We start from the raw sequence: 24,176 nt of genomic DNA, 5'->3' as shown, positions 1-24,176 counted from the left end.
ACTTACTGGGAGCCAAAAGAAACTCTTGATGCTGTCAGTCGATTTCCATGGATGTTTGTCACAGTAGTGTAAAGCTGACTGGCACCACCTAGAAAATGGATTGGGCTGGTGCTTTCTCTCCCACTGCCTTTCCAGCTTTCATACTTAGTGGGTCCAGAGTCTGGTGGTGACACTGTTACGATAACGGCCCTTTCATTTACTCATTAACCTGTGTGTGTCACCTCCTACGTCCCACAAACTGCTGGGTCCTGTGCTAGGTGCAGGCAGTTTCACCAAATCCCACAAAGATCCTGCCCTCCTGGAGCCCACCATCCAGCCCCAGGGATGAAACAGGGCTCAAGTCATTCTCAGAAAGTGGGAGGTGAGAAATACCAGCTGAGAAGGATGCAGAAAAAATAAACCTCTGTGTGCCAGAGGAACACTGCCCGGTCACTTTGTGCCCATAGAGTTTAGCCCTGTAGCCTCTCAGGGGCGTTCCTGTCCCAGGATACAGACGAGGAGTCAAACATTCAGAGAGTCATAAAGATTCTCTGAATGTCATCATGAAGCTGTGAGTGGAGTCAGGATTTGGAAACAATCCTTTTAGGTTTTAAAATCTTTGCTTTTTCTTTTCGATCACCTGCCTCCTAGTAAAGTATGTAGGGAATTTATGACCAGTCGTAATAATGTGTCATTTGGAGCAAAAAGCACGCTTTTGATGAAACAGCCAATTGTACAAGGACCCAAAACTGAGTGGAAGATGCATGGGCTGAGGAGCATATTCCCAGTGGGGCGTCACACAGAGGAGGCAGTGGGCAGACCGGAGCCAGGGTGCATGCTCTTTGCCCTGAGCACCATCTGGACAGCCGTGTTGGGAAACCAGGTGGAAAGGGGTGGGCTCTGGGCAGCAGTCAGGGACCGTAGAGATTTGAGGTAAGAGGTTGTGTAAGTAGAGGGCACAGGTAGCAAGAGCACTAACATGGCAGGGATTGACCGAGGGGGCTGACAGGTTCACATTTAATATAGAAAGTCACAAGGGAGTGGCACGGAGAATAAAGATACATTGTTCCCATAAAGATGTTGTCATTTTTTAAAAAGCCCAAACCCAAGCTCAGGAACTGAGTTGAGAGATGCTGTTGAGACTCCAACCTTAGCAAATCCAAGATGCGAAAGGTGACTTCAGCTGTAAGTCTGCAGCTCAAGGAAGTTCGGGGTCCCAAGCATGCAAGGGTCATGGCTTGGAGGGAGCCGTGAGGCCGGGAGCTGAGATGACTTCACCAGTTCCCAGAGCACATGCTGGTGGCTCTGTGCTTTGTGACATGGCCTGAGGAAAGACTGCAAGGAAGAACAGGCGTGCCAGCAGCTAACAATTAGTGAGTGCCTCGAGCAGACCAGGTTCAGCTCCGTTTCTGACATGCCTCACACCGACTTGCCTCCACTCTACGTCTGAAGGCACAGGCACTGTGTTAAAATGACCGATGCAAAGCTGCCTCATGAACCCCAGTCTTAAGGCCTTCTAGTCTCCAGGCCTGGTGACACACAGAAGGAAATGAGATCCCAACACTATGGTTCAATCAAGAAGAAAAAGCTGCAGAAGCAAAGATTGGCTTGTCTGTGTGTTAGTTTGCCATTGAACACTCTGAGAGTAAAGATGAGAATAGAATTCCCTTAAGTGACGCCTGCCTTGTTCACCACCTTCTACCAAGCTTCCACACGGGTGGTACAGTGCTGCCTCTTCCCACCCCTGCTCCTCATTCCCAAAAAACAGGTGAATGTCTGAACGTCAGCGAGGAGCCGGGATGCCAGGAGCCTGCTTCTCAACTCAGCTGCTTCTGTGCATAAAGATTTCATGTTTAATGATGCCCTTTCCACATTTTCCCTAGACTTCCTTGACATTATTTGTAAAAGATGGATGTTTCACTTGCAAGAAATCATTCATGCAGGATACTCACGCAGTGACAAACTTACTCCTGTGATGAGCGAGTGAGATCACGTACCCTTGGAATGGCTTCTGCCTGCCTCTTTTGTGTGCCCATGTGTGTGTACTTGCGTGATTTTTGAATGGGATTGTGTACCTGATTTTTATATATATAAACTAATTTACATATGCTACATCTAAACAACTCTTGATTTTCTACTATCTCATAAGTTTTATTGTAGCTGGATAGAAGGTTTATTCGAAGCCCTGGCCGCTCACCTCAAATTATTTTAAGATCTCAGAAGCCCCTGTCATATCTTGATCTCCATAGCAGTCGGGACTTTAAGACCACATTTTGCTTCCAGAAGACATACCGGGGTATTTAGAACCCCACTCCACTTCAGTGTAATTTGGAGAATGTTTCTGGAGAAGCAGGAAGCATTAGTGGTTTGAGCTGTGACTCTGAAAGTAGACATCAGAGATGGATTTGAATGCCAGCCTGAATGACCCACTGTCTGACCGTGGTTCACCACCAAAATCTCCCTTGCCTCAGTCTCAGTGTCTGAAATAATGAGCCAGATGCCACCCTGCTCCCCTCGCCCTTAGAACCTATGAGAATTACTGAGCAGAGTCTCGGGAGGAAGGGCCTCTCCCAGGAAGCCTTACTGTTGTATGTGCGTTTCGTACACATCACAGTTGCTTGTGGGTCTTCATTTTATGATCCTCACTGTGTTTTTACCTATTTCAATTCTGTTTTTGAAAACTTGAAAATACCACACGTTAGTGGAAGTTTCTTTAATTAATGATCACTTAGGACTGTACCTTCGAAAGAAAGCCAAATTAGCTAAATATTACCCAGTCATTTATCTGAAATATGATGTCACTCTCCAACCCAAAAATATAAAATAAGGAATTTCAAGTTTAAAGTACAGTTTTGAAATAGCAGATAAGCATGTCCAAAAATGAAACTTTAAGGAAGTAATCTAAGTGGTCAAGAAAACTTCTTAAAAGAAAATCTAAAACGCATCCTTTTTTTTTTTTTTTTTTTTATTTAAGAGGAAAAAGAGAAAAACACAAAACAAACCAAAGCAGCGTAAGGGTACACGCAATACAGAACTACAAAACAAAACAAAACAAAACAAAACAAAACAAAACAAAAAAACATAACAGTAAGAAATTACCTGCTAGTAGATTACACACTATCTTCTTGAAAATAGTTCCTCAAATCACAGTATCAAAGAACACAAGGTGGACATTCAAACAGGGAGACTGCAATCAGCTGTGTTCAATGTTCCAAAAACATTGATAAAGTCAGCTATTTAACACCCCCAAACACACTTGCTGTTATATCCGTTAGAGCTCTTTTTCTTTTTTTTTTTTTTTCCCCCTCTCTTTTTTACAACAAAATTTACACATCTTGGATTTTATTACTCCTTAGTGCTTATTACTTTCTTTGGGGGGGGGGGATACAGTCAAATATGGCAAAACAAAGCTGTCGGTCAATACCAAGGATAGACATAGCACATGGTGTAGAACAGAGTACAAGTTTATCAACAATGGTTATCAACGTTGTCCCTTGTTTCCTTGAACCCACGACCTCGTGCTTGCCAGGCAGGCATTGTGCCACTGAGCCGTGTCCCCGGCCCTCCCTCCTTTATTTTTACACTTGGAAGTGCATTATAAGTGACAAGATAAACTGGATGTGGTGCCACATACCTGAAATCCCAGCCTAGACTACATAGGAAGATCTTGTCTCAAAAAATAAATAATGGATAGACAGATGGACAGACAGACACATACATGCATACAGAGTCCACCAAAAAAAAAAATGTATACACACTTCAGGGAAAGAAAAACATACAAACATTTTAACTAATTTAGTGGGACAACATGGGATTAATGCAGGTTACCTTTGTCCTCCACAATTACAGGAGGTGCCCACAGCGGGGCCCCTCAGCTTCCTGACATCTTAGTCTGGTGAACGGCGGCCGAGTGGCAGCCAGGGTAAACTTGGTCGCCAAGATCGCCTGCACGTTTTCAGTTTCTTCTCCACAGGCTGGCAGCATGGTGGGTTTTCTGGGATATATGACATCCTCTAGGCTTCCCCATACAGGGTAACACCATCTGCTGAATAAACATCATACTATTTTTTTTCCTGAAGTATGTATAAATGTTTTGGTGGACTCTGTATATGCATACATACAGTGGTACCTCAGTTCATGAACACTTTTATTCACAAACAGTATAGTTCAGTTTGCAAACAGAAGCGTTTGGCAAAATCTTGTGTGTGTTTGCAAACTATATCAGTGGACAAGCACAGCCCTAGCCATCTTTCCCACACAGCACAAATGTGGCCATCTTCTCCAAAATCATACAACAAATTAAGTTTGTGAACCGAGGCACCATGTGTGGGTATTTAAGATTTATTTCACATATACTTTAGTATAAATATACAATGCAGAATGATTCCAACAATTAGCGTCGGTACACTTTGGGTAGAGTCACTTCTCAGTCGCTGTCATGAGTGCAGGCTGCCCAATTCCACACGTGTCCTGACTGAACAGAAGCTATTACTCGATTGCCTCATCTGAAAATTCTTCCATTAAGAAGCTCCCAACTGAGTTTTGTTTTTTAGAACATTTAGGTGACATAGGCCTCATTCAAGCATGATTTCAGGCACTGGCCCACCCGGGCGAGAACTGTACCCAGATCCAGCCTCAGAGGCTTGTGTGTCTCTGGGGTCTTGCATTTTCAGTACATGTTGGGGTGCTGACCAGCGAACACTGGAGACTGCAGCCGGCTCCCAGGAGCCCAGTCTGGACCAGCAGACATCAGATCCCCACATACACCACAAGCCACCACCTAACTGCTGGTCAGGGGGCTGCCCGGGAGGCTGGCAGGATCACCAGGCCGGGATGTCCTGTCTGAGCAGGTGACCTTGTGTCTGACACCTGGTGAGAGCAGATCCGGGTAAAGGAGGACAGAGGGGGAAGGTCAGGTAGCGGTCCTGTGGGGCCCTGAGTGCTGCAGAGCTTGGTCCCCTGGAGCTTACCTGGGGGGGGGAGGGCTTTTCCTGCTGCACTTGGCGGGAGGTCTCACCAATCTCTTACAAAAGCACAGGGAGCAATAAGCTCTCATCAGTGCAACTACTGATGAGACCTGGAGCCTCTGCAGAAGTTAGCTTTCACCAAATGCCACCCTGGTACTTTCCTGGGCAGCAGAAAGCAGAAGTGGGGTGAGGCAGAAGGGCGAGACTTGATCCTCATCCCATGGCCTGGGCCGGCAAACACAGGAGAAGGGATGCAGCAGACTTCCAGCATTCAGATACCTGTGTGATTGACAGCTTTTCTGCCTCTGTTTCCTGTCTTCCTTCCCACAGACTGAAAGGATTCCACTTATAAAACAGGAAGGTGTGTGAGGCTGTGTAAAATTTGGTTAAGTAATTCCCAGAGATGTTTTACTTAACCTGGGACAGTATGTTCTCCAGACACAGAGTCCACAATTTCAGCCACACATCAGCAAAAGGGGACATTCTGGTCACAGCATTTTAGATGAAGCCCTCAAGTGATTGCTAGTTAACAGCCTAATTAGGTGTTTTAATCTGCTAAAAATCCAGGTCAAAATGTTATGACACCAGTGACCACTGACCGCTGTGTTGGCAGTCATTAACCCGGCTAAAGAAAAGAAATTTCCAGCACGCCCTTCACTTGACCTTAGCCAAAGCCTGGGAAGTGATACTGCACACCCTTGTTTGGGTAGGACAGTGAGTTTGCATCGAACACAAATATGTCGTTAAATCGTTAGTAAGCTGTTTTTTAGCTCAGACACAAATGCCACAGCTACATTTAGGTTACCTGTCACTGAATTAGGCACATCAAAGTGTAAAATTCGAAATCTTCTCAGGTGATCCTGGTGGCCCTGCCCTCCTCAGGACAAATGGTGGGAAGATGCCCTGTCGCAGTGCTTATGTCCTCCTGTGCTCCTCCGCTTACCTGTGATTTGGTCCGAAACAGCCATGGTCAGTGCCCCGGGTCCCCGCCCTGCCCTCAGAGCTTGATGTAACAATACTACAGTTACTCTCCATATCAAGTCCAAGCTTGGTTAATTCAGCGGCCCAGATACCTCCTTACTGTAACCTGGCATCTCCCATCTATCCAAAACGGAAAGTCCCCGACTCTGGTCTTTTTGGGTTTTACTTTTTTTTTTTTTGTCATTTATTTTTAATGGACACTCAATAGTTTTAATACATGGGTAGGATATGACACTTCAGTACACGTGTACTATGCATGATGATCAGATCAGGTTTGTGTCTTCTTTGAAGAACAAGAAACCTTTCCCAGAAGGCCGCAGCTGTCGTCCCTGTTGGCAGAGCTGCTTTGTGTGACCCAGTCTGAGCAGCTCCCTGGGTGGGCGGCCAAGGCCTCCCGGTTGCCTTAGCACCACGGATGGGTCCCGTGGGCCCCAGAAGACTGTTTTGTCTGGGGCGTGGTGTGGACAGAACAACCCAGCACTGCGTTGGGAAGGCCGGGGCAAGGGGGGCCCCTGGGGAATGTGTCACTGACCGCATGAGTCACCATGAGCCGAGGCAGCTCCACTGTGAAGAGCCTGGGCGCTGCGATACCCCAGTATTGCCCAGTGGTACTGGGGAAGCAGCCACTTGAGACTGAATCCTGGCTCTCCAGCTCCTGGGCCCTGGATGGTTCCTCTATTTACCTTCTGGGCATTTCAGTTTCCTCACCGTTAAAAACTGAGGAGAGCATCTCCCTCAGAAGATGGCGTGAGAGCAAGCTGGGGACCATGCCTGGCACAGGCCTGGTCTCCATAAGGGCAGGGCATACATGAGGAGCTCTCCGGACTGCACTCGGTTCCTCCCACCCGCAGGCCTTTCTTCTCCAGGCCTGAGGAGGGCAGCGGTGCTGCTAAAGTGCCCCTAAGCGCTTGGGCTAGTGTGTGGGGGCGAGACACCCTGCACTGCAGCCGCCTGCAGTCTAATGAGGCAGGCAGAGCTGTGTACGGTGTTATAACCGCCATATGCAGTGACAGGAGATTAGAATATTTAAAGCAGGGAAGTGATAACATAGAATGCATGTGCTAGAGGAACTGCAGGAATGCAGAAAAGCAACCGTGGGGGCTGATCTTGGCAGGTGGGTGTCCAGGTAGAGGTCCTGATTCACAGGAGAGATCATTTGAGTGCCGACGGTGGCACAGGAAGGCTGCGTGGACTCTGGGGACAGTGCCCAGGCAGGTTTGGGGCTCAGGAGACCCGCTCTAGAAACACAGATTTAACAGGCTCTGTTATTACAGCATTGGTGATAAAGCCGTGCGGGTCAGCGAGACCACTGTATCAGGGATCTCTTAAAGACAGATTGGCGGCCTCCAGAAGCTTTATGTCGTTTCTTATCAGTGTGCATAAGGAAGGAAGAAATGATTTTTCTGCTCTTCCCCAACCACCTTTCCTGCGATTTTTGTTTTTTCCCTCATCATGGGGAGGATCCTGTTGCTGTGCCTTTAAATGAAGCTTTTTCTCCGCATCATGGACAGAGGGCCTTGGCGGTCACAGAGGTTTAGCACAGCCTTGGCCCTCACAGTTCGCTGGTGAGGAGCGTGGATGTAGGAAGACAGTGCCTGTCTCTGGCCACAGCCCCGCCTTGTTGTATAAGGCTAAGTGTGTCTCCTAGTCCTCCTACACCTGTTCTTCATCTGCAAGATAAGAGCTTTTACCTGCCAGAACCAGAACTGGGTGCAGTGTGCCTCACCCCGAGGCATTCTGCTTGCCCCAGAGGGCATGGCCCGTGGTTGTGGGCTTTGCCCTTTCTGACCCTAATACGTCTTCTCCTTGTTCAGAGAGAGAAACAGAGAATCTGGGGAGGAACCGGAAAGGCTTTGCCTCGGGCCTCAGTTCCTGACCTGGTGCTAACAGGCTGATGGTGTTTGAGTGAGTGCGGTATGGGCTGCAGCTCTGGAAACTTGACTTCTGATTTTGGCTGGACAAGGGGCACCTTTCTGCTCACAAGTGTGTTCCCTCCTCACAGAGCCACGTCACACACTGGGCTTATGCTCAAAAGTCTGTGGCCTGCACATGCTTACTGTGGAGCTTGAACACATCCCACAGGAGAAGGAAGAGGCCTGCATAGGCATCCTGCGGAACTTGCCCGGCCTGGCAGGGAAGCACAGTGCTCAGGGCCAGCCGTGCATTCCGTTCTCTGATAATCTGCTTCCCTTCCAGAAAGAGGCTCAGAACTCGAAGGAGATTTACCAGCTTCTAGGCCAGCAGCTCTTCGGGATGCGTTGAAAATCGGGGCGGGGGGGGGGGGGACTCTGTCATTTCATACCCCTTGTAAGGACTTCACCGGACAGATTTCTCACAAGTGAGCCATTCCTTTCCTCATTGGAGCTGGGGTGAAGCCTCTGTCCCCAAGCACCACAGGGGCAAATCCAGGGCCATCTGTCAGATCCCTGGAAGCCTCCCAGTGGCTTGGCCCTGAGGCCGTCTGACAGCCACTTCCTTTTCCTCAGACACACAGTGAGGTTACATCAGCTGTCTCTCACCGCCCCTAAGCAGGTTTTTTTTTCCTTGGGGTCTGAAGCAGCCCTTGGAGAGAGAAAGAAAGTAATTTGATGTCAGGGGCTCCTCTGAGCCTTGGGAATTAGGCCTCAGAAGCTTGGAATTGGAGCTCAGCTGCTGGTGGAAAATACACTGTGAATGTTTTATTCAGCAATGCATATATAACATTGAGCAGAATCCAAATACATAAATCACTTATATAATAGCTGTTAAGAGTTCCCCTCCAGCATTTCAGGCAGACCCCACTGCAGAATAGCTGGCAAAGTCCTCTACTGCCATCTGCTGGCCACTTTTTGTGTGTGCTGCTAAATTCTTCCTATTTTTGTTGCTTCTCCATAATCCCAACTTCATTGTATTTCCTTGGTTGTCTGGTTCTTCTAGGAAGAAATTTGCCCCCGCCAAAGCTAAATGACCTTGTGCTCTTGAGGATCAGAGAGGAGACCCCTAGCACTCTCAGATTCTAGCAGAGCAGGGAAAACAGAACAGAAAAAGGTGATGAAGCCACTTTTCCTTTGGCTTTATCCCAGCTCTCTGCACTTTCTGGACCCTTCAACTAAAGCCTTCCTGCCAGACTGCATCCAGGAGTCATGCACTGAGTTATTTATAACGGGCCTTGTTATGATAACTCTCAGCCTTTCAGTGTGTTTGTCTTGTGATCAACCAACATATTACAACAAAGAAATAAGCATGGGCTCGGGCAGTGATGAGTGTGGACCCCAAAACCGTGCCCCAGGGACTTCCCTGGAGGCAGCAAGCAAATCCCATTTTATTTGCCTGCATAAAAACAGCCATCATATCCAAATGAGAATGGCTCACTGACAAGTGCCCACCTGCTTTGCATCCTTGGTCCCTTTGATATGGCCAGAGGACACTACCATGTCAGTGAGTCACCAGCGTCACCCTGGAGCCATTGTGAACAGGGAGAGCCATCCTCAAGGTTCCACCAGCTCTGAAGCAGCACACAGCATCCTGCCTCCGCGAAGGTTCCTGCAAAGCTGGCCAGAGCATATCCACGTGCAGCCACAAAGTGAGTCAGGGTTGCAAGGGATTCCATGATGTCATGAACCCTGGAGAAATGTGGGACGCTGCCTGAGCCTGCCCTGTGTCCTTCTGTGGGACAGGTGGGAGGCATGTGGATGGGGGCCCTCAAGTGGAGGTGACTGAGCTCTAAGCAAAAACATTCCGAAAGCTGAAGTTAGTAGCAGGGTTACTACAGGGCTCCTCAAATCTGGGCACAATTGCAAGTCCCAAAGAGATCTTAACGTGCTCTCTTGATAGAAAAGTTAATTCACTTAGCGAGGGCAATCGTGTTTCAGATTTAAAGAGAAAAGGTAAAAATTAGATATGGAAGGATTGTGGAATGATAGAATAGAATGAAAATCAAGAATCTGACTGTAAACTCAAGGACCGACCACAACTGCTATATATCGATTTCTAAAATATTGTACCTTAAAGCAAGGATTTTCATTAATTGCCACATGGTGCATCTGGATCAGAAGCAGACAAGGCACAGCGAAGATGCCCTGCTTCATCCAGTGACCAGGTCTCAACCGTTTGGGCTGGGGCAGCAGTCATCTCGCTCGTTACTTGTCTGGTTATTGATGCCAGCCAGCAGTGGGGCCTGGTGAGGGTTTGGCCAGAACGCCCACCCAGTAGCCTCTCCATGGAGCCAGGGCTTCCTCACAGCGTGGCAGCCAGGCTTCCAGAGCAAGAGAGCCAGGCAAAAGCCACACTGCCTTCGGAACACGGCCTCACCGTATGTTGGTGAAGGCCGCAAAGCAAGCATGAACTCGTCACAGCAGAAGCAGGTCAAGTCACAGTGCCACCACGGCGGAGAGGAGTGTGCAGAAAAGAGCTCGTTGGTGTCATGAGCCCTCAGTGGCCACCAGACTGGTTAGTGAAAGGCAGCAGGGTGGACTATGAGGCAGCTTTATTTCTTCACGCCTCCGGGCTGCACTTCGATCTCACCTGCTCCAGATCTCACTTTTCTTCCCAGAACCAAGAAGACTGAGCTCAGGCAGGGGTGTGACTTAGTAGCTGAGCTTGTGCCTGCCATGCGCATGAGCCTGGGTTCCTTCCCCAGTACCCACACAGCGACTCAGAACCAGTGAGGACTGGCCCTTTTTTACACTCCGAAGCATACGCCCCGTGGTAGTGAAGGGACGTGGGAGCCAGGTAAAAGCTTGGAAACTTTAGAAAAGTCTCCCTCAAATTTTAATTGCCTTCCCCACCTCAAGGACCCTCTGAAATCCTTCTCTTGAGCAGGGAGACCTCAGGCATAGCCCTGGGCCTTTCTGAGTTCCAGGTACTTGCTCTGTACAATGAAGGACTTTCTAAGTTTCTAGTTACCCTTTCCCAGCCCTCATATGTTGGATGTTGGTATTTGTGTTGACATAATGAGGTTCCTTTAGCCACACTAACGCTGTTTTTCTACAGTGGATGTGCAAGGCTGCAGGAGAAAGCCTGTGTTGCCAAGCCTGCTGGAGATGCTGTTTCTGTAGAATGACAGAAAGGGCCTTGGCATCATCACACTCTTTGCTACAGATGAGGAAACTGAGGCACAGATGCTCAATTTAGCAAATGAGGCTGAAGTCTGTTACCCAGGACAGTGTACTTTACTGTTTGTGTGGCATTATCCTCTTAATAGAAGACACCCTGAGCCACACCACCATGCTGCCTCTGTCTGAATTCAGTATCGCCAGCCATCTGCACCGTGATTCCCCAATGTGATAAACACCCAATTTTTTAAATAAAAGTGTAGGTTTTTCAGACATGGAAACTACTTTTAAAAACTGCAAATCCAACCTGATTGTAACCAGTGGTAGTCATGAACATGCAGGGAAGCTCCCAGCACCGGCCTCTGCAGAGAGCAGAGCAGGTGAATGCTTTCAGCATCGCATGCTTAGAATGGACTGACTTCATGATCCTTCAGGTGACTCCTGCAGGAGCTGAACAGTGGCACAGGGGAGCTGCAGCACGAGGAAAAGGAAAGGGGTCTATATTGTGGTTTCAATTTGTATTATCTCTTTATTTGTGGTGAATAAGGTAGGGTGAAAGGGCCATGTTGGCCAGCTTTGAGTGTATGTGTTACATTGTGTTGTGCGTGGTATCTGGCGGTCAACTTAAATCCAGCCTAATTGAATCAGCATGGTGCTGAGCATGGATGGCGCACCTGAGGACTGTTGCCAGCATAAAAAAAGACCTGAAGAGGGAAAGGCAGTGTCGTGGGCTCTCCTAAGTGCCACTGTTCTTAGGAGCTGTTGGTTCTCTTGGAGGAGCTTGTCCTGCTGGCTTCCCTGATATAAACTCGGCTGTTATCATCAGAGTTGCTCAGGACCTTGTCACTGAGAGTGGCTGCCATTCACTTTGGGGGAGCTCTGGTCCTTACTTTGAGCATCGCTTCCTCGCTTCAGAGGGGAAGATGTGTGCTGTTTAATCTCCAGGACAAACTCATCACGCTGGCTTCCTGATTATGTACTTGGTTATTCCCATCATCAGAGGAGTTTGGGACCTCATTACCACTGAGGATGGCTGTGGTTCTTTTCAGGGGGGCCCTGGTCCTTATTTTGAGTATCACTTTTTTGCTCCAGTGTAAAACCCTCAACCTGCTGGCACAGATCCTTCACTCCACCGGCACAGACTTTCTAGCTTCCACCACTGACCTATGGGCCTTCCTAGTGCAGATCTGTTAAACAGACTTGCATGAGTCATTGTCATGGGCTCCAGGCCTCCAGCTGGACTCATGGAGGGCATTGTCATGAGTTCTAGGTCTTCAGCTAGACTCATACGGGACGTTGCTGTGAGACCAAGGCCCTCGGCTTGATTGTCTATGTCTTTAGTGTTGGAAACAGATTTCCTGCACTGTCTTGTATTTAACTCCAGGTAAACATCACAAATTTTTATAAGTTCTGTGTCCTGTATGTAGTTGTTTTCCTTGCATGGAGTGTTTCTGGAATCACTAGTGACAAGAGGGCTTGAACTTTGACTGTTTCTCCTTTAAATGAGGTGAAAGTGCACTGTGGAGCCCGCATGCTGCCAGCACTGGGTTGGCAGCTGGGCTGAGCCAGCTCCGTGGGTCACTGACTGCTGTCATCTGGAAAGGGCTGTTTACCCTCTGTGGCCTAGCATTGTTGTTTTTTTCTGCTTTTTTTTTATTAGTCCATGTTTGCAGTACATAATGTTTACACTCCTCGTGGAAGCTGGTGCATGTGCACACCACATCTTAGCTACTTTTCCATCCCCCCCCCCAATCTCTTGGCCCCCAATCCCCTGGAGAAAGAGGTTTCTCTTACTACCTGTCTTTTATTTTCTCTTTACTTGTATTTCGGTTTTGTAGCTGCTGAGTTTCACTTGTTTTTATTTTTAATCAACACACAATTGTACATACGTATGGGATAGTGTTACAGTTTCATCCATGTGTACAGCAGTACCTCGGTTGAGAAACTTAATTCACTCCAGGATTGTGAAGACGATGGCCAATATATGTGTTCGGGAAAGATGGCACTGTCATTTTCATCACTGGATAAGAATTTGTAGAAAAAAAACAAAATTTTGCCAAGCATTTCTGTGCGCAAACCAAACTGTTTGCAAACAAAAGTGTTAATGAACGGAAGTTACCACTGTGCTTTGTGTAGTGATCCACTCAGAGCAGTTAACATTTCTTTGTTGAGAATGTTCAAACTTCTGCTTCCATGTATTCTTGGATTGTAGTAAATCATTGTCAACTGTTCACCACACCAGAGCTCACTCCAGGCTGTGTCTTATACCCACTGACCAATAGAGGCAGAACATGCGACACGTGTTTGCATGATACGTCTGGCTTATTTCACTTAATGTCCCCCAGTCCCATCCATGTTTCTGCAAATGACAACATTTTGTTCTGTGCAGAATCACATTCCATGTGGGCACAAGTGTGTCCAGCCCATGCATTAAAAATGTTGAGCATCTCTAATGGCCACCGTGAGGCTGATTAGTATCAGAACACAAGATAAACACTGGCAAGGCTGCAGAGGAGAGATTGTGAAGTAAGACAATTATTACAGGAAACAATCAGATGAACATTTAGTTCATCAAAAACTAGATGTGGTGGGGTGCCATGATGCACACCATTATCCCACTGCTGAGGGAGGCTGAGGCAAAGGGTCACATTCTCCCCTTTGTCCACCTTGCATGGACTCATCTGCCTCCTGTCCCCACGGACTTGCCTGCTGTGGATGCTTCGTAGAAAGGGCCTGACACCACACATGACCCTCTGCGTCTGATGTCTTCCACGGGGCATAATGTCATCAAGGTTCATCCGTGCTGTACAAGGTGTGGTCAGAATAACAGGGTGCTTAAACTGTGAACTGCATTGCAGTAAGACACATTGCCGTTAATTCCACTCAAAATGCTCCCCCTTGCTTCGACACACCCGCTCTTTCTACTTTCTGGCAGCCTTTTTTCCTGGGTATCTTTGAGGCGTGAGAAAGTGAAGGCTACTGCCGTCCAAAAGAGAAGTGCATCCTTGTCCACATATTCACCAAATCTGACACCATGCGACCTCTGGCTTTCCCCCAAAGTGCAAATAGCCATGAAAGACATTCTGAGTAGATTGTAGGTAGACAGGGCAGTGCACCTGATGGCACTCAGGAAAGGGGACCTCCAGAACTGCTTCAGAAAGTGGCAGGAGGGATGGCATCCGTGGGTCTGAAACAAGGATTTGAGACAGTGGCTCACTGAGGGCAGGAAGCAGATCTGCATTACAGCCTCGCCCTGTCGGTGGCCAGGAGATGTGTCTGAGAAGTCTCGCCTCACCCTGGGATCTGGGGACCCGAGAAGGGACACACGTAGGGCATGAGTCATGGCCCTAGAGGCTCTGTCCCTTCCTTTCCCCGCCTCTGCTGGCATCTGTGTCCCTGCACACTGTGAGTGACAGCTCTTCCCTTGGGCCTCCAGGGGCAGGGCTGCTGTGTCCTCCTGGCTGGGACGGGATCCCGTGTGAGGCCCTGTGAGGCAGTGCCATTTTCCTCAGTGACCATTTTGGGGTTCTCTTCAGCCCAGCTGCTGGAGGAGAGGAGACAGGCAGTCAGCTGTCTGGGTGCATGTGTGACCCCAGTATTATTTCCAGTGTGATACCATCCTGCAGGGTCCCTGGGGAAGGGAGAGGGCGCTGCTGATGCCTGTTCCAAAGTCCCAGAGTCTGGTGACATGGGGAACTTGGGACGCAGAGCAGGAGCAGGGCAAGGAGTAGGAAATTCTGCACAGTGAGCGCTTGTTTGTGGTGCAGTATTTATGTTTCCTGCATGTACCTGACTCTGTCAGGCCCTAAGGGCAGCTGCCACCAGCTGTGCTGTCCCGTCAGGAAACATCTGGATATGGACCATCCAAGAGAAGCTTCTAGAAAATACTAGGTCCGTAAGAGGGAGCACAGCCAGAGAGGGGCACTTGTCATCTCAGGAAGAACTTGTCCTTCCTGAAAATTAAACTCATTCCCTTAGTTTATCAGAGACGGCAGTAAACAAGCACATTTCACCAGCCTGAATGTAAAACAAACAGAAAATCCAAGGGTGACCGGTGGTTCCTTCTCTGGGTATACTTTTCAGCACTGAAGGTCATTTCTTTCTGGCTGCAGCCTTGATTGGGGTTTGCTGTGTTTGGTGCTTTAGAAGTTAGAACTCTTATGGCAATGATGTCTCAGATAATAAATAAGCTGGAAAAAAGGTTTCCCTGCAATAAAAGCCAAAGGTGGCTTGATTGTTCCAGAGTGTTTTTTGTGACCAACATGTTCCCCAAAGCAGGGGGCAAGGACACACTCCATCCAGACTCAGCTGACTCAGGCGCCCTTCCCAGGAAAGATGGGCTGGCATTTGCATCACCTGTCACTAATTATAGCGGGCCAGAACCCTGGCCTCGGTGCTGTGGCGTTGGTGACCTGAAGCACCAAGTCCAGAGGCTGATGTCCAGCAGGGCTTGGGCCCCGCCTGTGGCAGGAGCATGACCTCTGACGGGACGTTGTCTCGGGCAGTTTGCCTGGGCTCTGCAGTCACCGCCAGGGAAGCGCCAGGTTTTACGCTGAATATGACGTGTGGGTCCAGAGAGCCAGGTGACTGAGTGACAGCAGCTGACACCAACACTGCGCCCGCTGTTTGGATGCTGTCGTCTGGGAGCCCTCCTTACGCAACACTGCCACGCGGCTCCAGGGACTCCCGCCTGGCGGCTGGCATTGCGGTGCCAACAGCGGGGTGCCGAGGACGCTGGGAGAGCAGTGTCTCAGTGCTGTTTCATACCTGTCTCCCACCCGAGCAGTGGCCTAGAGCAGCAGGTGGACATGTCCACAAGCACCCCGTCCCACAAAGACCAGGCCAGCGGGGCTGGGGGTTTAGCTCAGGGGCTGGGGGTTTAGCTCAGCGGCATAAGCACCTGCCTTGCAAGCAGGCGGTCGTGAGTTCAATCCCCGGTACCGATAAAAAATGAAAAAGACAAAAAAAAAAAAAAAAAAAAAAAGACCAGGCCAGCGTGGAAGGCAGGGAGGCGCAGGCCCTGCTCCTGCCCACCCAGAACTGGCAGAGCAGCGGGTGCCACACAGCGGGGAGCACACACAGATCCTGCCTCTCTCTCCCTCCGTTGCCCCAGCCCATCTTCTGGAAGGGCTGTGCTCACAGTCACCTGATGGGAAAACGGCTTCCCCGTTTCTGCTCTGTGTTCACTCGTTAGCGGGGAAGTGATGAGGAGGAGGAGGATAGCGATGAGCAGCCAGGCCGCCCCGGGCCCCCGCCCTGCGCGCTTAGGGATGCTGATCAGAAGGGAGCAGCAGCTTAACTTGCCTTGGCCTCAGGGTAGGCCTGGGCCTCGAGTGGCTAAAAGCTGGCCTGTGGTTCTGTTGCATGGGCCTTGTCGGAGCCTCACCTTGGCCCAGGTTAGGTTCAGAACGGGCTTGTGGGGAGGGGGGGACTCCTTCAGGCTCTTTGGAGGCTGCAACTCTTTGAAATCTATTTAAATGGTTTCCTTTCCTTCATATAACGGCCTGGAATGCAGGAGGAAGTGGTGTGCTGTGTGGTGCGGTGTGCTAATTTTTTAAAATGAACTTCAGACATTTAAAAAAAAAGCCAGCGGGGTGGCCCCAAAGGGAGAACAATGGATAAGGCACAGCCGTCCTATAACTTCTCGTCTGGAGCAGGACCACATTCTCTGTTAATAACCAGGATGGGGCAGCTGAGCAAACGGGGCGTCTCGCTGCCCTGTCCATGCCGACAGGGGTGCACACCCCGTCCCTCAGAGCAAGGACAGGCTCGTTCATTACTGTGATGTGGGATGTGGGGAAAGATCAGGGGTTTGTTTACTCACTGCCTGTCCTCCTCAGCAGAGTTAGAAATCAGGTGAGTTCTCTTCCATCCCCATCCACATCATCTCAAATTCAGGACTTGAAGGAAGAAGAGAGATGCGGTGCGTTAGGGGAGAGAGAATACAAAAGCTTCACTCCTGGGCTCTTTGCGATGGTTTTGTTTGCTAATGCTTGTAATGGGTGAACGGATTTCCAAAGATCCCACCTGATGAAAAACAGCAATCTTTCATGTAAATATTTTGATTGGATTCTAGAAATATTTGATTGGATTCTAGAAAGAACAAGTCATGTGGCCCACGAGCTGTTTTTACATTAAGATCTACAGTCCTGTCTCTCACAACACCTCTTGCTGTGCAGAGAAGACTGGGAAAAAAAATTTTATCATTCCAAAGCTAGTTCCTTTTGCTTCTCTAGAAGATTAGTTAGAACTTTAAAATCCAGTTTTTAAAGTCCAGCCTGTTTGAAAACCAAGCTTTGATGGTTCCTCACTTGAGGGCAACAGGGCTAAAGTGGGGACTCAGCCCCAACCCCCGTAAGGTACAGGTTTGGTGCTGTGTGCTCCTTCTGCGCAGCAGGGTGTGTTTGAACTGCTCCCCTGTATTCTGTTAAAGTCCTTCTTTTTGGACCAATGGCATTCTTTTTTAATTGTATTTGGAAAACCGTTTTTAAGATATTTCTTATCAGAGTTTTCTGTCTTACTTGTGACTTTAACTCATTCACATAAGTTTAAAGTCACTTTGTCAAGTACTTCAGAAAATTCTGTTGGGCTTTTTATGTGTCAATGAATTAAAAGTACACTAAGGCTGGGGGTGTGACTCAGTGGCAGCACACTTGTGAAAACTGACTTTTTATGGGATTCAGCCTACCCATGAGCGTGGCTTCGCCCTCATTCCCTTTGGTTCACGCAGACGCCTGTGTTTGCAGGGTCTCTGAGGACCCCTCGTGTTTCTTATTGTGCTTCCCCTGGGTGTGCTGTGACTGCTGTGCTCTTTTTCACTGTATTTCCGGTGTGGTTCACTTAGATGCTGGACTAAAAATGGGAATTACAGCAACATAGAATTTGCCTGTGCACACCTATAAACTGCTGACAGTAGTTAGTACCTTCCTTACAGTTACTATGGGTCAAAAAGACATGCTTAAGCACTTAGGACCGTGCCAAGAACATGGTAACTGCACATTAAATGTCACCGTTACTTCCATTCTCATTAATAGTGGGCGTGTCATCATCACAGAATCAGACTTGGCACTGTTTCCGGGTAGCCTGGGGACGATCCCCACCTGGGTGGTTTTCACAGCACTCCCCCTCCAGGGAGAAGAGGGCCCCAAAAGTCCAGCAAACGCAGCGCTTCTCATCTGTCGTGCCTTCTAATGCCAGAGCACCTCCTCCTTGCACCAGGCCGTGCTGCCAGCTGGAGGCACTCAGGCCCCCACCCTCGGGGCAGGAGGTGAGGCCCCGAGCAGAGATGTGAGGACAGAGCCAGTGCCCCAGTCCATCCCAAGAGCCATCTTCGGAAGGCGGCAGCAGTCTCCAGCACTGCGCACACTGCCTCTGCACGCTCCTACACCTAGAGGGGGAGGGGTCTGAGACCCCATGATATGTATTTGGGGGCCCAGTACCCGAGCTCCAACCCAGCTATCTCCCAGCCCTTCCCTATGATGACGATTCTTACTTAATTTGAAACAGAGTCCCACTAAGTTGCCCGGGCAGGACGTGAATTGCAATTCTCGTGTCTCAGCCTCCCAAAGTGCTGGAATTACTAGCATGCGCCACCACACCTGACCCCGTGATGCACATCTTCACAGATAGCCATGTGCAGTGCCGTGCACACAGTGGCATCTCTCGTGTCCCGGCGATGTGCCTGGCACTTCCTTAATCCTCTCAGCAGCATTGTCATCCCACATACCAGGGACCCAGGAAGTGTCTGGTGCGGTTGGTAAATCTTCATGTCTGCAGTCTCATTTGATTCACACATACCAAGAAGTGGCAAGGGGCAGGGTCGGGTCCCTGGGCAGATTGGCTCCAGTCCCCTCCCACCACCACCCCTGGTAACTCAGCCCAGCTCTGCTGACTCTGAGCTGTGCTGGACAGGAAACGGCCTGCAGCTCGAGAAGGGTCAGCAGGGAGACCCAAAGCACTTGGTCCCTGCTTTTCTTGGATGCTGTTTCTGCCCTCGGCAGCTCCTCTGTCTAATGAGTCTCAGGGCTCAGATGTGTTTCTGGGCCATCGTGTCACCCCAGCTACTTGGCACTGTGTGTTTTGCTAACAGACTCCTCTGTCAGCTCCTAAAAGTGTCATCAGGTTGTGATGCCCAGTGTGTGCATGGTCAGGGTCTGACGTGACTGGAAGTCACTGTGAGATCCAGAGGGACCCTGTTAACTGTGTGCCTCTCTACCTGACCAGGCCCCCCACCTACAGCTGCAGGCAGTGAGCTCCCCCCTGAGCCTGGCAGCCTACGTCCCCAGTAGTATCCTGATACACATGCACCCAGTTCTCAGCCAAACAAGTGCTCTGGCACCACAGCACATGCATCCACAGCCCCGCCTCCTAGTCCTTACTGAGATAACTGTGGCGTTTCCTCCTGTGTGAACTGGGTATTTCCCTTAACTCCTCTGTAATCGTTCTGCATTAATCCATTACAGCCCGGGATTAGGGCTTTAAACCCTCTGCTCAGCCACTTTAAGGATTCAGTTCTGTGTTTGAGAGCCAGTGAAGGTTCTCGAGGCAGTACCGCCGTTCTTACCGACTCGCCCTCAGCGGTTCTATAGTCCACCAGCGCATCCTGCAGTCGCCCCTAGACCTGAGTCTTGGCAGTGGTGCTCATGGATCCTGATAGCCACAGAATGCGAGAGGCTGCCACACACACAGTTGTGCGTTGCTTACCGTGGGGATGTGTCCGTCCTGATAAGTATGTCACTAGTAAATGTCATCCCTGGAGAAACACGGCACAAACGGCCCGTGACTGTACTTCCTGAGCACCTGCTTCGTGCCCAGACTGTGCCCCAGAAGGCAGCGGCGGCCAGGAATTTGATGGCTCACCTTCTTCCTCCCTCAGTCGAAAGCTTCCACATGGGGGAGCTGAGCAGTTTTGCTCTCTGCTGGTTTCCATACAGGACCCATCTGTGGGGTAACTGTCCCCAGGGGAAGGAGCCTGCTGCCCAGCACCAGGAAGCTGCTGCTTGGCAGAGCAGCCTGGGCAGAGACAGAAGTCAGAACCTCCAGGTCCCAGGGCGGTCGGGGAGAGGCTCGGGGCCTGGGGAAGACTGAACCACGGGCGTAGGGTCCCAGACCACTTATCTCCTTAAACCCTCTTTACACCATTAACATTATCAGCATCCAGTGTCATCTGCTTTTTCCCCAAAACTTACAAGGTTATAGTACCTAAAAACAAAATCTTTCTCTCTAACTATCTATCTTTTTGAGACAGAGTCTCACTGTGCAGGTCAGGCTGGCCTTGGTCCCACTTTGTGTAGCCCAGGCTGGTCTCACATTTGCAACAATCCTCCTGCCTCAGCCTCCCAAGTGTTGGGATTACAGGAATGTGCCACTCCACCCGACTTTTGAAATCAAAAATCTCAAGAGCAGGAAGCGTAACTCAGTGGTGGAAAACTTACTAACACATGTGAGGCCCTCCAGTACTCCCCCCAAAAAAGAATTTTAACCCTAATTCACACTTGAGTCGAAGTGCACATAAGTTGTTTGATGCTACATTTCCTAGAGCTTGGCTCTTCAGCCTCCTCCCTGCACCCCATCCTGCACTCTGCAGATGCCCCTGCGCCGCCCTAGTCACTGTGTCCTGCAGGGCAGCACCTCTCCTAGAGGCTGTCTCTGCCAGCCTGGTGGCCTGGAGAATAAAGTTCAGACTTTCTGTCAATCAAAGCCTTTTGCTAGGAACCCAGCAGCTGCCACACAGCAAGACCGACCTGTGTTCCTGTTCCTGCCTTGCCCAGAGGGGACCATGAACCCTGCAGGCCCACACTGCCAGTTGCCTGGGCACACAGGTGCCGCTGTAGCCCTCCCATCGGCCACCAGAGGGTGCAGCAGGCGGACCAGCGAGGGAACCACCCCAGAAGGGGATTTGCAACCTCTTTAGGAAACCAGTATTCACATTGGTTTCCCTAGTAATTCCACTTTTAGAATTCCTTAAGACAAACAGCCTCAGGTGCGCTAAGGCCTATGCATGAATGGCAGTCTGGCACTAACTGGAGACAGTGAATGTTTACCATGGGGAATGGTTTGATTCTTTACATGTTCGCGGTGAAATAGGATACCCTTACAAAATAGCCTTTCAGTGAAGTTATAGGACCGTAACAGGAAGTTAAATAGAAAGATCATTATGCTGGGTGTGATAGTAGACACCTGTGACCCCAGCTATTCAGGAGGCTGAAGCAGGAGGATCACAAGAGCAAAGCTAGCCTGGGCCACTCGGTTGAGATCCTGTCTCTAAGAAAGTGTTGGGATAAAGTTCAGTGGTAGAATGCTGGGCTAGGATCTGAGGCTCTGGGTTCAATTTCCAGCACACAAAAAGAGAAGAGGAGGAACCACAGGGCATGTTGGCATGAGGCAGCGGCATGGACAGCCTAGGCAGCTGGCAGGACAGGAGGCAGAGTGGGGCAGGTCACCATGTCCCTGGGAGGAACTTTCTCCGGAGCATGCTCAGGGTGGAGCACTCTTGGCAGGTGTGAGGCCCCGACTTCTGTCCCTGACACTGATGAAACTAACAGGTGTCCCACATGTTCTACCATGAAGTCAGCTCCTGGGCCGTCTCTAGCTGCAAGGCAAGCTGGGCAGTGCAGACGTCTGGATTCCTGCCAGTCTCCAGGAAGGGAAAGGAGGCCAGTCATCTGGCACAGTTACCTCAGATTTTGATGCCAGGCTTGTAGGTTTTGTGACAAGTCCAGCTGTGTCACAGCAATGTGTCATTCATGTGAAGTCAGCCTTGCTTGGAGCTGCATGCTTTGGAACTCCAGGATAAAGTCAGAAGATCCAGGGTTCCCATTGTTCCTCTGTAGATTAACTTCAAGGTCTCAGCTCCTCGCCAAGGCCTGAGGCCGGGGACTCTCACAGCCTCTGGCCTGCCAGTGTGTGCTTCACTGTGTATTTCTCTGTCCTGCTCCGTCTACATCTGCTGCCAGCTGGACTCATCAGTACCTGCACATATGCTGATCTTCCCAGCATCCCAGCGGCCTGTCTCCCTCCCAGTGAGTGTGGTGTCCATATCCTGTGCTTCTTCAGGGCTCTCTGACAGGAAGCCCGTTGTATGCATTGGGGGGTACCTCCCCACCCCTCTGAGGGCCCCCTTGACAGCCATCTGCACAGAACAGTCTTCTCTGACCCCTCCTGCATTCCTCTCAGGCTGGCACCTCCTGGACTGCAGAACGGGTGCTGCATTCTTCGCTGGCCCCCTCCTGGATGCTGAGCTTGCAGTGAGCAGGAATCAGCTTCAAGCTTCCCCTAGTCTGTCTCCTGGTGCCCGAGATACTCACTGCCCAGCTGCTGAGTGACAGCCAGGGCTCCTCGGCGGGTCACAGGCCCTTTCCTGCAGCACACACCTATCTGTTGTGTGCCAGCCATTCTGGCCTTGCTCCTGGAAGCAAGAATCCTGCCCATTCGTTCATCCTCCATCTCAGGCATCTGCGGGGCTGTGCTCGGCCTGGCTGCGGTGCCCATCCACACCCCTAAGTGGCTGCCGAACAGACTCTCTCCTGCAGAGAGACTGTCCCTTGGCCAGATCCCCCAGCTGCTCAGAGGGAGTCTCACACTTACTCCTGACAGCCATCAACTCTCAGAGTCCTGGAGCAGCAGGGCGGTAGAGATTGCGGGGTGTCCAGGCCTCGTTCTGCAGACGAGGGTGCTGAGACCAGGGGCAGCGTGGAGAGTAGCACTGCCGAGTGGTGTCTCTGGGCCTCCGTCCTTCCAGCATGAGGAGCAGAACAGGGGTTGACAGGCACCATGTGACTCCTGCTGACCAAGGTGACCCTGGAGATGGCCGGCACCTATACTTACAGGAGTCAGAAGCGGTCTGCTGGCTCAAGCCCCAGCCAGCAAACACTATCTCCATTCTGTCTTTCTGCTCCTCACCAGGAAGTTTCCAGCTTCCCAAGCAGCCCATTCCCCATGACCACAGCCCTGTCAGGAGTTCTCAGGAAGATTCGCACTTACCCTCCTTGGAGTGTGAGAACATCGCTCCAAAAATGGGTTCTCAGGTTTCTGCTTCAAAATCGCAACTATCTTATCCTTCTCGTTCTCAAAATCATCTGATAGCAGGCCTCTAGGTCTGCAGAAGTTCGTAAGTAAAATAAAGACATACCGACCACACCGTGGTCCCTATCCTCTCATCAGAGACACCTGGTTTCAGCTCACCCAGCTGCTGTTTTAAGTTTGAGAAAGGACACCCCAGCCAGTCCCTGCCTCCATCCATCAGGACTGTAGTGAGATGCGTTCTAAGCCCAGACAATGAATAAAGGAATAGAAAGAGGTCCCACTGGTCCTGCCCTCAGGATGCTTTCGGGCCTTGCACAGCAAAGCGTGGTCCCCAGACCCGGGGCACAGGCAGCAGCTTAGAGGAAACAGCAGCCTGGGTCCCCTGCCCTGCCACTGGCACCAGCACTGCCTGCATGGCCTGGGAACAGAGGGCTAAAGATGCAGAGCGGCCTGGCACTGCAGCTTCTGCTAGGAATTGCACTGCCTGCTTATTCCCCAGGCAACACGGTGAATTTACTCACAGTTGGAAAACCTTCGTGCTCACTTGTCACCCCCACCCCCACCCCCCCTCCCCCCCCACTCCCCCCACCCCCCACCCTCCCCCCCCCACCCCCCGCCGCCCAATCGCTGTCTCTGTGTCTTTCTTTCTTTGGAGGCGACGCAGCGCTCTCACCTCCGTGGCTTCCCCTGACACCACAGCTTACTGGTCACTGTGGTCCACCAGGGCACAAAGTGCAAGTGCGGCAAGGAGACGGTGCCCAGGCAGAGGAAAAGGGGAGGCTCTGGGGGTCCCTGGGGCCAGCCCTGGTGGAAAAGCCCCTTTGCTTGGTGCCTTCCCTTGTGACAGCACAGTCCCTTGTCCTGGGCCAGCGGAAAAGCACAGGAGAATCTGAACTCTACACCTACACCGCTCTGGTGGCAGCTGTGGCTTCTGGAAGCTTTCTCTTTGCTCTTTTCAAGAGCATTTCCTTCCCCAGGTTGTCCAGAGAGGGCCAGCTGCTCTGCAGTCCAGGCTCAGTTCCTGGGGCTCTGCAGTCCAAGCTTTGTTCCTAGGGCCAAGCCCTCCCTCTGCATTCTGTTTGGTCCTTTCAAAGTTTTACTGGGGAAGGGCCTTTAAAGGGAAAGTGTGACAGAGACTCTTTGTTCCAAAGGACAGGGGCTGTGGCCTCAGGTTATGGCTCCAGCTGCCCTC

The 24,176-nt window shown here is 50.4% G+C and overlaps 1 protein-coding gene across 1 annotated transcript in view; it reads left to right on the top strand.

Annotated features, from left to right (window-relative positions):
* Lyrm4 (LYR motif containing 4) overlaps positions 1–24,176 on the top strand; it is a 112,130-nt gene that overhangs the window by 87,165 nt on the left and 789 nt on the right. The window lies entirely within an intron of this gene.

The sequence above is a fragment of the Cavia porcellus genome, unplaced genomic scaffold (genome assembly GCF_034190915.1).
Source record: "Cavia porcellus strain 051 isolate PalLab524CR breed Dunkin Hartley unplaced genomic scaffold, mCavPor4.1 scaffold_13, whole genome shotgun sequence".
NCBI classification, from domain to species: Eukaryota; Metazoa; Chordata; class Mammalia; order Rodentia; family Caviidae; genus Cavia; species Cavia porcellus.
This window is presented reverse-complemented; position numbering and strand designations above follow the sequence as displayed.